At 39.9% G+C, this 12,305-nt stretch overlaps 1 protein-coding gene across 6 annotated transcripts in view; it reads left to right on the forward strand.

The window, feature by feature from the left end:
• The window catches only part of RIMKLB (ribosomal modification protein rimK like family member B), a 50,918-nt gene that overhangs the window by 13,493 nt on the left and 25,120 nt on the right, over positions 1-12,305 (forward strand). The window lies entirely within an intron of this gene.

The raw sequence follows: 12,305 nt of genomic DNA on the forward strand, positions 1-12,305 counted from the left end.
GCACTCCCTCCCCTCATTCACTCTGATGATGCCTTATACCTGATCCCTTCAACACCCCGTGTTCACACAGGCTGGTGTCCTTCTTCCATGTGGGCTTTGTTGCTTCTGAGGTAGATGGCCGCTTGTTTACCTTCAAGCTTTTAAGATCCCAGACACTGTATCTTTTGATAGCTGGGCATCATCAGCTTTCTTCACCATATTTGCTTATTCACCCACTTTGTCTTCAGCGGTTGTGTGGGGAAGGTGAGCATCACAGAATGCCAATTTAATAGAAGAGAGTATTCTTCCATTGAAGGAGTACTTGAGGGGAGGCCCAATGTCCTTTTGCTACCTTAATACTAAACCTGTAAATATATGCACATAGATCTATTTTCCTATCCTCATATATAAATATATTTGCATATGTGCATGTCTCTATTTAGACCCCAAAAATGCCCTTTGCCTTCGAACTCTTTCCTCTATTTCCCTTGACTTTCCTCCTGTCCCACTATCATGCTCAGTCCCCACCAGGGTATCAGCAATTCCTCTTTGTTACATTCCCCTTGATCATGCCCTACCAGACCTCCCACACCCACCTCACCACGAATTTGGATCATTTATTGTTCCCTTGTCACGGGGTTTAACACCACTTCCTTTCCCTCCCCCCACCCTCTTCCATGTCCACCCGGAACTGCCGGTCGGTCCCATTGTTTTCTCCTCCAGATTGTTCATCCAGCCTATCTTATTTAGACACACCTGCAAAATATAAAATATCTAAAATATGAGTAAAGAAAACTAAGGCAGCTTATCATATCAACTGGAAAAAGGTGCCAATCTTTTATTAAATATATGAACTAGTTATTAAATATATGAACTAATTCTAGCCCCGGTACCCCCCAAGAATATACACAGCTCCAATTCTACTCCTAGCCTATTTTTACTTTGACGTTTTCAGTAATTTAGAAGAGTATGGTGCTTTACACACAAGTGTGCTGTATTTAATGTTTGATGTGTAGTTTAGTGCAATATCATTTAATACTGGTTCAACATTACAAAGACAGGCAAACAAGTGTACAATACATAATTTTTTCAAATATTCATATTATTGGGGGTTCTTCGAATACATAACAATTTTATCAAGCACATTTGTACACATGTTGCCATCATGATTTCCAAAACATTTTCTTTCTACGCAAGCCCTTGGTATCAGCTCCTCCCCCTGCCCCACCACAGTCCCCCATCCTTATGAAACCTTGATAATTTATAAGTTATTTTAATTTTCATATTTTAACACCATCCGCTGTCTTCCTTCATCCACGTTTCTGTTCTTCCCCCCTGGGTGGTGTATATGTATATGTGTGTTATTCGTCAATCATTGCAATTGGTTCCCCCTTTCTTTCGCCTACCTTCATGGTATGGGTACTCCCATCCTGAGGGATTTATCTGTCCTGCATTATGTGTGTCGAGAGCTCTTGTCTGTACCAGTGTACATGCTCCAGTCTGGCCATATTTGTAGGTAGAACTGGGGTCACGATAGTGGGGGAAAGGAAGCATTAAAAATCTAGAGGAATATTGTATGTTTCATCAGTGCTGTACTGCATCCTGGCTGACTCGTGCCTTCCTTGTTATCATTCTGTGGAGAGATGTACAGTTGTCTGCAGATGGGCTTTGGGTCTCAACTCCAACCCCCTTGTTCGCATTAATATGATTGTTTTGGGTCTTCTGATGCCTGATAGCTGATTCCATTGACACCTCGTGATCACACACGCTGGTGTGCTTCTCCATGTGGGCTTTATTGCTTCCCTGCTAGATGGCCACTTGTTTAACTTCAAGCCTTTAAGACCCTAGACACTGTGTCTTTTATTAGCTGGGCACCATCAGCTCTGTTCACATTTGCTTATGCACTTGTTTTGTCTTCAGCAATCAGATCAGTAAGGTGAGCATCATAGAATGCCAGGTTATTAGAACAAAGTGTTCTTGTGTTGAGGGAGGACTTGAGTTAGAGGCCCAATGTCCATCTGCAACCTTAATACTTAGCATAGAAATATATGTACATAGACCTATATCCCTATTATTATATATGAATTTATACCTCTGTAAATGTCTTTTTCATCCTACTTCTTTCCTCTATTTTCTTTTACTTACCTTCTTCCCCACTATCATGTTCCACTTTCATTTGGCTCTCAGTCTTTCCTCTGCGCTACATTGCACTTGATCAAACCCCCTAGGCATTCAGAGGCCTCCTCACCATCGATTTTAGATCTCTTGTTCCCTTGTCCCTGGGTTTGTTGGCCGCCCTCTGCCTCATCCCCACATCCCTCTCTACCCTGTTGTGCCCCAGAACAGTTGGTCCCATTGTTTTCTCCTCAGGATTGTAAACGATACTGCTGATCTTACAGATATAGACATGGGGGGAAAAGCCTATAAATAGTTCCAGGTCTGTATAGTGACCCTTTTGAATATTTTCCAATCTGGTCTGATGAGTCAAGTCTATTTTCAGGATTACTTAGGTACTTTGTTGCTTTGCTCCCCTTGTTGCTCTCCTGGGCTCCCTTCTTGTTTTGCTCTGGTGTGTGTGGAGGCGGGTCACACCAGGCACAATTTCTTCACTGTTTGTGTAGTGCTGTGGGTCAGTGAGGGGCATCGTCTCATGGTGGGACCACCCCTACTGTCCTCTCTGCATTGGCTTCTCTGAGCAGGAATGTCATCCTCGAGGCTTGGTGGACCAGGATATGGTCCACTCTCTCCTTTTCTCCCCGTCTTACTTTGCTCTGGTGTGGTCTTGGCAGAACTGCCACTACCCTTGGCCTGTGTTTCTTCAGTGCTGTACTGTATAGTTCCATTCTTCTGGCAAGGGTATCATCGTAGCTGGCATTGGTGCTGGCCCTGAACAATACTTAATTTTTAAGTGACACTAGTTCAAGATAAGAGTTGATTTCTCACAGGAAGGACCTAGGGAGCAAAGCAATGGATAGAGGTATAAACATAGTGGTGTATGTATGTAAATACATTAATCCACAAAAATAGAGGTATTGGCCTATGTACATATATTTATATGGCAATACACTGAGGTAGTGGGCAGACTTCAGGCCTCTGTTCACACCCTCCCTCAATACCAAGAACATTTTGTTTTAACAAGACAGCAGTCTGAGCTGTTCACCCTCCCGACACAATCGCTGAAGACAAAGCAGGTGCATAAACAAATGTGAGAAAGGTAAATGGTGCCCAGCTATTAAAATATATAGTGTCTGGCATCTTAAAGGCTTGAAGTTGAACAAGCGGCCATTCAGCAGAAAAACAAGTTCACATGAAGAAGCACACTGCCGGTGCAATCATGAGGAGTCATAGGGACCAGATAATAGTCATCAGAAGACATATAACAAACAAACAAAAACATTGTTGAAGATGAGGGGGGTTGGAGTTGAGATCCAAAGCCCATCTATAGACAATGAAACAGTCCCCCACAGAGGGTCACAGGGAAGGGAAGAGTAAAGCACAGATGAAACACAATATTCCTCTGGTTCCTTGAGGCTTCCTCACCCCAAGCTATCATGACCCCAGTGCTGCCTCTCATTTCAGACTAGACTGGAGCATGTACACAGGTATAAGATAAGGACTGGGGGCTCATGACACACAGAATTCAGGAACAGGAGTGGGAATAGCGATACTAGAAGGGTAGGGGACAGGGGGAAGAGGAAGGAAGAAAGGGGGAACAGATTGCAATGATCAACACATAACCATACACCACTCTCCAGGGGGAAGAACAGAAAATGCGGGAAAGGGAGATTACAGTTGTTGTGAGATATGAAAATAATAATTTATAATCTCCCAAGGGGCTATAGGGGGTGGGGAAGAACTGATACCAAGGGTGCAATAGAAAGTAAATGTCTAGAAAAGAATGAAGGCAACATGTACAAATTCGCCTGATGTAATTGGTGTATGGACTGTAGCAAGAGTTCTAAGAGTCCCCAATAAAACCTGTTCTATTCATTTCTTCTATTGTTTCCTGTGCTACTCCCACTATCACTGGTTTCCCTCTTTCCTTTACTCATTTGATAAGGGTCAGAGTTACTTGATTGTTGGTGCGTCCACTCAAAAGAGCTGGGTCTAGCCTCTGAATCTGAACCTCACTTCATTTCAGTGTTATTAGGAAGCCCAATGATCTTGCATTGGATTATTCCACTGAATTTTTGGAGAGAAAATACTGTAAAGCCGCTTGCTAATTGAATAGAATGGTTTGTGTTTTGAAGATCTGCTCACAGCTGCTGCTTTTCTGTAGCTATGTGAATTTATTTTAGTACAGTTCTCACAACTTTGACTTGTAACTCCCAAGTTGATTTTGCTCACTTATAGGCCTTTCATACAAATAGATTGCATTCAGCAAATCTGACGTAAGACACTAATTCTAGGTGTTTAAAACAGACAAATCCAAGACTTGAGCTTCGTTTCTAGGTCTTTGCATAGAGTCACTTTGGTTAGTAACCCAACATGATGGAACAGCTCTGTTCTGAAATTCAGGCCTCTCAATTCTGTACAAACACAGTTCTGTGGGATTCTTCCAGAATCTGGAACTTCGCTTTGGCCCTGACCTAAGAATGGAGTTTTCATCACGACCCTGGCAGGGCTGAGGATGAGAATGCCTGCATCTGGGGAGCAATATCTATTATTGATCTTAAGAGAGGTGTTCAACAAGGGTTTTTAATGAAAGAAAGAAAAATAAAAGGATGGTACTGCCTAGATGTAGAAAAGTTAAAAGAGAATATTCAAACATGCAGAGAGCTTGAATATATTTATAAAAAAAGCTAGTCATGCATGCTGAATAAAAGATGCTTTTAAAATGGCACAGCCATAACCTGATCATTTGTTTGCTTACTTTCTATTATCCTTTTCTTTTTTTCTTTTTAACACATGACTGTCAGCTGCACTGCAGCAGTGCTCAATGATAATAAGGTGAGCTGTTAGAGCAGTCTTTCCTTTGTTTCTTTCTGTACTATCAATGAGGGAGATGGAGATAGAGAAGGAATTCTCTTGGTTCCTCATTTCCAGAAAAAAGCTTAGAAAATTAAAAAATATTTTCTTTACCTGGGATTAAAAGATTGGTAAAACTAGAAAGCAAGATAATAAGAAATTAGAAGGGAAAGGATTCATAAAGGGTGTTAAGTAGGGATATTCTAGTAGAAAATGAACTAGCAAGAAGCTAAGCTGCAGTGAAAGGTATAAGAATATAATCTTATAATTTTTTTTGACATTTGATAATAGGTACTTTGAGTTAGTTCTTAACTGGCCTTACTTAATAAAGATTTGTGCAACCCTTGAGAATTATCTACCCGTGATATAATTTTTTATTGCTAGTTGTCCTGTTCTCTTCAAGTTTAGATAATTAGGTAATTACTTTTCCTCACCTGTCTTTGATTAGTTTAGGATCTAGTAGGAGAATAAGCCAATGATTTAAAGCAAAACAAAAAACAGTATAAGAGGACAGCTAGGTAAGATATATGTACGGATAGCTAGGAAATTCTGATAGGCATCAGTTCTGCGTGACCCCTTTGCTGCAGTTTTTCTTAGTTAATATTTGGACATTATTTAGAAAATAGGTTCATAGTGATTTGAGCATCTTAAAATATGCAGAACGAGCATTTTGAAATTTGAATATGAAGAATTTATGTGCATAAAATACCATTGTTGACAGTGAATTGAACAACTTGGCTTTGTCAGTTCAATAATGAGTCAGTTGTGTGTATCAAGACAACTAAATTTTTGTTAAGTGAATTTAGCTGGAAGTAGGCAGGTCAGGAAAAGCTGTAATTGTCTCTTACATTATCTATTTTATTTTTTCCAGCTAGCCCTGAGGGTCTGAGAAAGAATGTATTAGAATCCTAGACCTGGATTTGACTCTTAATTTTTTTAGACTGTAAGATTCTCCTTTACTTTTATTTTTTTTAATTAAAAGATAATTTTGTTGGGGGCTTTACAGCTCTTGTAACATCAATTGTAGCAAGCATATTTACATAGGTTGCCATCATTATGTTCTAAACATTGACTTCATTTGAGCCCTTGGTATTAACTCTTCTTTTTTTCCTCCCTCCGCCTTGGCTCCACTTAGCAAATTATTGTAGTATTTCATTATAATGGTGTAATAGCACTGGAAAGCAAGGGGAAATGGGGCAGTAAAGAAAGAGTAAATGTGCTTTTAGTATTGGCGATAGAATGAAAAACTAAAAACATTATCAACACCTCCTTTCTTTATAGAATACTCAGGAAATTGATGTTGTGATATCTTGGTTCTTTTGCTCATCCTTAGAATTTGTTTTAAAATGTTAAGTGAATAGAATTTTGAACCTATGTACTTGTTAAGGAGCCGTGATTGCACAATTGTTGCCCAAACTACAAACCAAAAGGCCTGCTGCTTTAAAGATTATAGCTTTGGAAATCTTAGGAACATGCCATCATATTCTGCCCTGTAGAGTTGTTATGATTTATGCTGAAATTAGTGGCAACAAGCTTGGGTTTTATATTTTTGTTACCCTTGATATATATAATACAATACCATTTGCACAAAGGAAAAACTAACTAGTATCTTCTGGTATATATTCTAGAGCAGTGTTTTCCGAAGTAGGCCATATTGCTTTCCTTCAGGGAAGTGCTGGAATGGTCCAGAAAGCAGATACTACCTACACTTTATTTATGTAATGCTCTACTGTACACAAGTTTTTAATTGCTGAGGGGTGCTGAGTAATTTCCAAAAAGGGTGTGGTGGTAGGCCACTTATTTTAAAGTCAGGATTTGGTAAATGTTGATATAGTTCCTTTTGAAACTAAAATAATCTCCCCATCTTTATTTCTTCAATATTCTCAATTCTTTGAAGTGATCAGAACATTTGTTTTAAGAATGTCTTACCCAGTGGTGTGAGTGGCAAAACAGGGAGGGTAAAGGGAGAATGGGTAGGAAAGAGGGAACCGATTACATGGAACTGCGTGTGACCTCCTCCCTGGGGGACAGACAACCGAAAAGTGGATGAAGGGAGAAGTCGGACAGGGCAAGATATGACAAAATACCCATTTATAAACTATCAAGGGCTCATGCGGGAGGGGGGAGCGGGGAGGGAGGGGAAAAATGAGGACCTAATGTCGGGGGATTCAACGGAGAGAAAATGTTTTGAGAGACGATGTACAAATGCGCTTTACACAATTGATGTGTGTATGGATTGGGATAACAGTTGTATGAGCCCCTAATAAAATGTTAAAAAAAAAAAGAATGTCTTACCTTTTGGGTTTTTCTGTGTTGGAATATGTAACCAAGTCATGTGACTCTGTTTGAATTTTTTTTTTTTCCTTGTGTCTCCTTCCCAAAGTTTCCTTTAAATTAGCACAATTTGATCTAGGTTAAGGTGTTTTGGCGGGGAGGGGTGTGGATATGATTCACAAGATGATGATACGCACTTCATATTGCATCTGTACAGGAGGTAATTTCCATTTTTCCATGAGCAATTTGGAGCACCATAAGGTATATGTACTATATTTTAACGAATGTAAATTTTAAAAAGAAATAACATATAAGTAATTTGGCCTTATCATTTGGGGCATCACTAAATTCCTATTGGAATTTGGTTAGCAACCTACCTCTCTGCAATGCTCCCTAGCCAGGCTCCGAGAAAGCTTGTTATATTGCCTTTTCTTTGAGTATCTATACACTAGCAAAATTTATTTTCAGATTTCTTTTATTTTAAAAAAATCTTTTTTTAGCTTTCTCCCTTCCCCTATTTGAAAGAGACTTATGGGTTTTTTTTTGTCATTTTGTATTTCATTGTATTGACGTGTACCGTAAGTTATTTAACTACTGTTGTTAGGGGCCATTGAGTAAGTTCTGACTCACAGCAACTCTGTACAGTAGAACAATAATCGCCCAGTCCTGTGCCATCCTGACAATTGTTCTTATGTTTGAGCCCATTGTTACAGCTACTGTATCAATACATCTCATTAAGTGTCTTCCTCTTTTTTCTCTGACCCTCCACTTTATCCATTGTGATGTCGTTTTAGAAGGACTGGTCTCTTAACATGTTCAAAGTACTTGAGACAATGTCTTGCCATAGTTGTTTCGAATGAGCGAACATTCTTGTACTATTTTTAACAGATTTGTTTGTTCTTTTGGCAGACCATGGTACTTTAAATATTTCACAAACACTAGTTCAAATGCATCTAATTTTCTCATGCATTTTTTTTTTCAACATACAACTTTTTCATGCATGTGAGGCAATTGAAAACGCCATGGTTTGGATCAGACAAACCTTAGTCTTCTAAGTAACATCCTTGCTTTTCAACACTTACAAAAAAAAATCATTTTATTAGGGGCTCAAACAACTCTTATCACAATGCATACATACATCGATCTGGTAAAGTACATTTGTACATCATTGCCCTCATCATTCTCAAAAAATTTACTCTCTACTTAAGCCCCTGGCATCAGCTCCTCATTTTTTTCCCTGCCTCCCTGCTTCCCCCTCCCTCATAAGCCCTTGATAATTTATAAATTATTATTTTGTCATATCTTGCGCTGTCTGACATCTCTCTTCGCCCACTTTTCTATTGTCCATCCCCCAGGGAGGAAGTTATATGTAGATTCTTGTAATCCGTTCCCCCTTTCCACCCCACCCTCCCTCTACTCTCCCAGTATCACCACTCTCACCACTGGTCCTGAAGGGATCATCTGCCCTGGATTCCCTGTGTTTCCAGTTCCTATCTGTACCAGTACACATCCTCTGGTCTAGCCAGATTTATAAGGTAGAATTGGGATCATGATAGTTGGGCTGGGGGTGGAGAGGAAGCATTTAGGAACTAGAGGAAAGTTTTGTTTCAGCGTTGCTACACTGCACCCTGACTGACTCGTCTATTCCATAAGAGGATGTCCAATTGCCTATAGATGGGTTTTGGGTCCCCACTCCATACTCCTCCCCTCCCTCATTCACTGTTATATGATTTTTGTTCTGATGATGCTTGATACCTGATTCCTTCAACACCTTGTGATCGAACAGGCTGGTGTGCTTCTCCCATGTGGGCTTTGTTGCTTCTGAGCTAGATGGCTGCTTGTTTACCTTCAAGCCTTTAAGACCCCAGACGCTATACCTTTTGATAGCTGGGCACCATCAGCTTTCTTCACCACATTTGCTTATGCGCCCGCTTTGTCTTCAGTGATTGTGTCAGGAAGGTGAGCGCACATAATAAGATTTTTTGTTCTTTGATGCCTGATAACTGATCTCAACACTTTATCTGTCTGTCTGTCTGTTTGTTTATTTATTTTGATCTCAACACTTTTTAAAAAAGCTTTGTACAGCAGATTTACCCAGTGCAATATGTCATTTGATCTTTGGATTGCTGCTTCCATGAGCATTGATTGTGGATCATAGCAAGATGAAATCCTTCACACCTGCAATCTTTTCTCCACTTATCATCATGTTACCTATTTGTCTGGTCGTGAGGATTTTAATTTTCTTTATGTTGAGTTGTAATCCATACCAAAGGCTGCAATCCTTGATACTCATTAGCAAGTGTGACGTGTCTTCCTCACTTCAGTCAGCAAGGTTGTGTCATCTGCATATTGTAGGTGGTTAATAAGCGTTTCTCCATTCCTGAAACCAAATTATTCATATAATCCAGTTTCTCCTATTTGTTCACTGTATAGATTGAATAAGTATGCTAACGGCACAATCCTAACACACCTTTCTTGATTTTGAACCATGCAGTATTGACTTGTTCTTTCTCACAACTGCCTCTTAATCCATGTACAGGTTCTGAATGAGCACCATTAAGTGTTCTGAAATTCCCATTCTTTTCTAGGCTATCTAGTTTGTTGTCATCCACATAGTTGAATGCCTTAGCATAGTTAATAAAACACAAGAAAACAGCTTTCTGGTATTCTCTGCTTTCAGCCAATAACCATCTGACATCAGCAATGATATCCCTGTTCTGGCCTGAACTTCTGGCTGCAACAGTTGTTGGATGATCTTCAGAAAAATTTTACTTTCATGTGACATTAATAATATTTTATAATTTGTCCATTCTGTTGGGTCAAATATGGATCTCTTCCAGTTGGCCAAGTGACTTGTCTTCCAAATTTCCTGGCATAGAGAAGGAAGTGCTTCCAGTGCTTCATCAGCTTGTTGAAACTTTTCAATTGGTATTCCATCAATTCCTGTAGCGCTGTTTTTGGATAATGCTTTCAGTGCAGTTTCGACTTCTTCCTCCAGTACTGTTGGTTTTTGCTTAATACTCTCTCTCGAAATGGTAGGATGTCAACCAGTTCTTTTTTGGTACAGTGACTGTTTTCCTTCCATCATCTTCTGATGCTTCCTGCATCCTTCAATAGTTTGCCTATAAAATCTTTCTTTTTTTTAAAAAATAGAATCTTTCAATATTGCAACTTGAGACTTGATTTTTTTTAAAGCATTTTACTGGGGGCTCATACAACTCTTATCACACTCCATATGTACATCCATTGTGTCAAGCACATTTGGACATTTGTTGCCATCATCATTCTCAAAACATTTGCTTTCTACTTGAGCCCTTGGTATGAGCTCCTCATTTTTCCCCTCCCTCCCTGCTCTCCCCTGCCTCATGAACCCCTGATCATTTATAGATTATTATTATTTTGTCATATCTTATATTGTCCAACATCTCCCTTCACCCACTTTTCTGTTGTCCAGCACCCAGGGAGAAGGTTATATGTAGATCTTTGTAATGGGTCCCCCCTTTTTACCCCACCTTCCCGCCACCCTCCTGGTATTGCCACTCTCACCACTGGTCCTGAAGGGATCATCCATCCTGTATTCCTTGTGTTTCCAGTTCCTTTCTATACCAGTGTACATCCTCTGGTCTAGCCAGATTTGTAAGGTAGAACTGGGATCATGATAGTGGGGCGGGGGTGGGGCATTTTAAGAACTAGAAGAACATTGTATGTTTTATCATTGCTACACTGCACCCTGACTGGCTCGACTCCTCCCTGCAACCCTTCTGAAAGGAGATGTCCAGTTGCCTACAGATGGGCTTTGGGTCCCCAATTTGCACCCCCCCTCCTTCACAGTGATATGATTTTTTGTTCTTTTATGCCTGATACCTGATCCTTTCGACACCTTGGGATCACACAGGCTGGTGTGCTTCTTCCATGTGCGTTTTGTTGCTTCTGGGCTGGATGGCTGCTTGTTTATAAGCCTTTAAGATCCCAGACGCTATATGCTATATCTTTTGCTAGCCGGGCACCATCATCTTTCTTCACCACATTTGCTTATGCACCCATTTGTCTTCAGCAATCGTATCGGGGAGGTGAGCACACAATGATATATTTTGTTCTTTGATGCCTGATACCAGATCCTTTTGACCCCTCATGATCACACCGGCTGGTGTGTTTCTTCCATATGGGGTTTGTTGCTTCTGAGCTAGATGGCCCCTTGTTTGCCTTCAGATGCTTGAATTCTTTGAGTTCTTTCAATTTAAAGATATGCTTGACTGTATTCTTTTTTTGTTTACTAACTGTTGGTCTTTGCCCATTTCTTTATAATATTTGATTTTGTCTTCTCAAGCTGCTCTTTGAAGTTTTTGGTCCAGTTCTTTGACTTCATCATTTCTCCTCTGACATCCACCTTGATCTTCTCTTTCTCTCCTGTCTTTTTTAATGACCTTTTGCTTTCTGAATGTATGATCTTGTTTTCATTCCACAGCTCATCAGGTCTTCTGTCATTAGTGTTCAATGCGTCAAATTTGACATTGAAATGTTTTTGAAATTCAGGTGGACTATCTTCAAAGTCATATTTTGGCACTTAATGGACTTGTCAAATTTAATGTTTTTCAGTTTGAGCTTGAATTCATATATGAGCAATTGAAGGTCTGTTCCACAGTCAGCCCATGTCCTGGGTTTAGCGCCTGATATTGTGCTTCTCTAACATCTCTCTCCACAAATGTAGTCATATGATTTGTGTGTATTCCATCTGGGGAAGCCTATATATATGGTAGCTTTTTATGTTGCAAAAGGTATTTGAGATGAAGAAGTCATTGATCTTGCAAAAATCTGTTATGTGATCTCTAGCTTCCTTTCTATTACCAAGAAGTATTTTCTAGCTTGTTCTCTTTGTTTCCAACTTATGCATTCTACTCACTAATAACTATCAGTGCATCTTGATTTTGCTTGATCAATTTAAGAATGAAGCCAGTGGTCCCGGCTATCAAAAAGTATAGCGTCCGGGGTCTTAAAGGCTTGAAGGTAATCAAGCGGCCATCAAGCTCAGAAGCAACAAAGCCCACATGGAAGAAGCACACCAGCCTATGCAACCACGAAGTGTC

The sequence above is a fragment of the Echinops telfairi genome, unplaced genomic scaffold (assembly GCF_000313985.2).
Source record: "Echinops telfairi isolate 266 unplaced genomic scaffold, ASM31398v2 ScPeMD7_40;HRSCAF=151, whole genome shotgun sequence".
Classification (NCBI taxonomy): domain Eukaryota; kingdom Metazoa; phylum Chordata; class Mammalia; order Afrosoricida; family Tenrecidae; genus Echinops; species Echinops telfairi.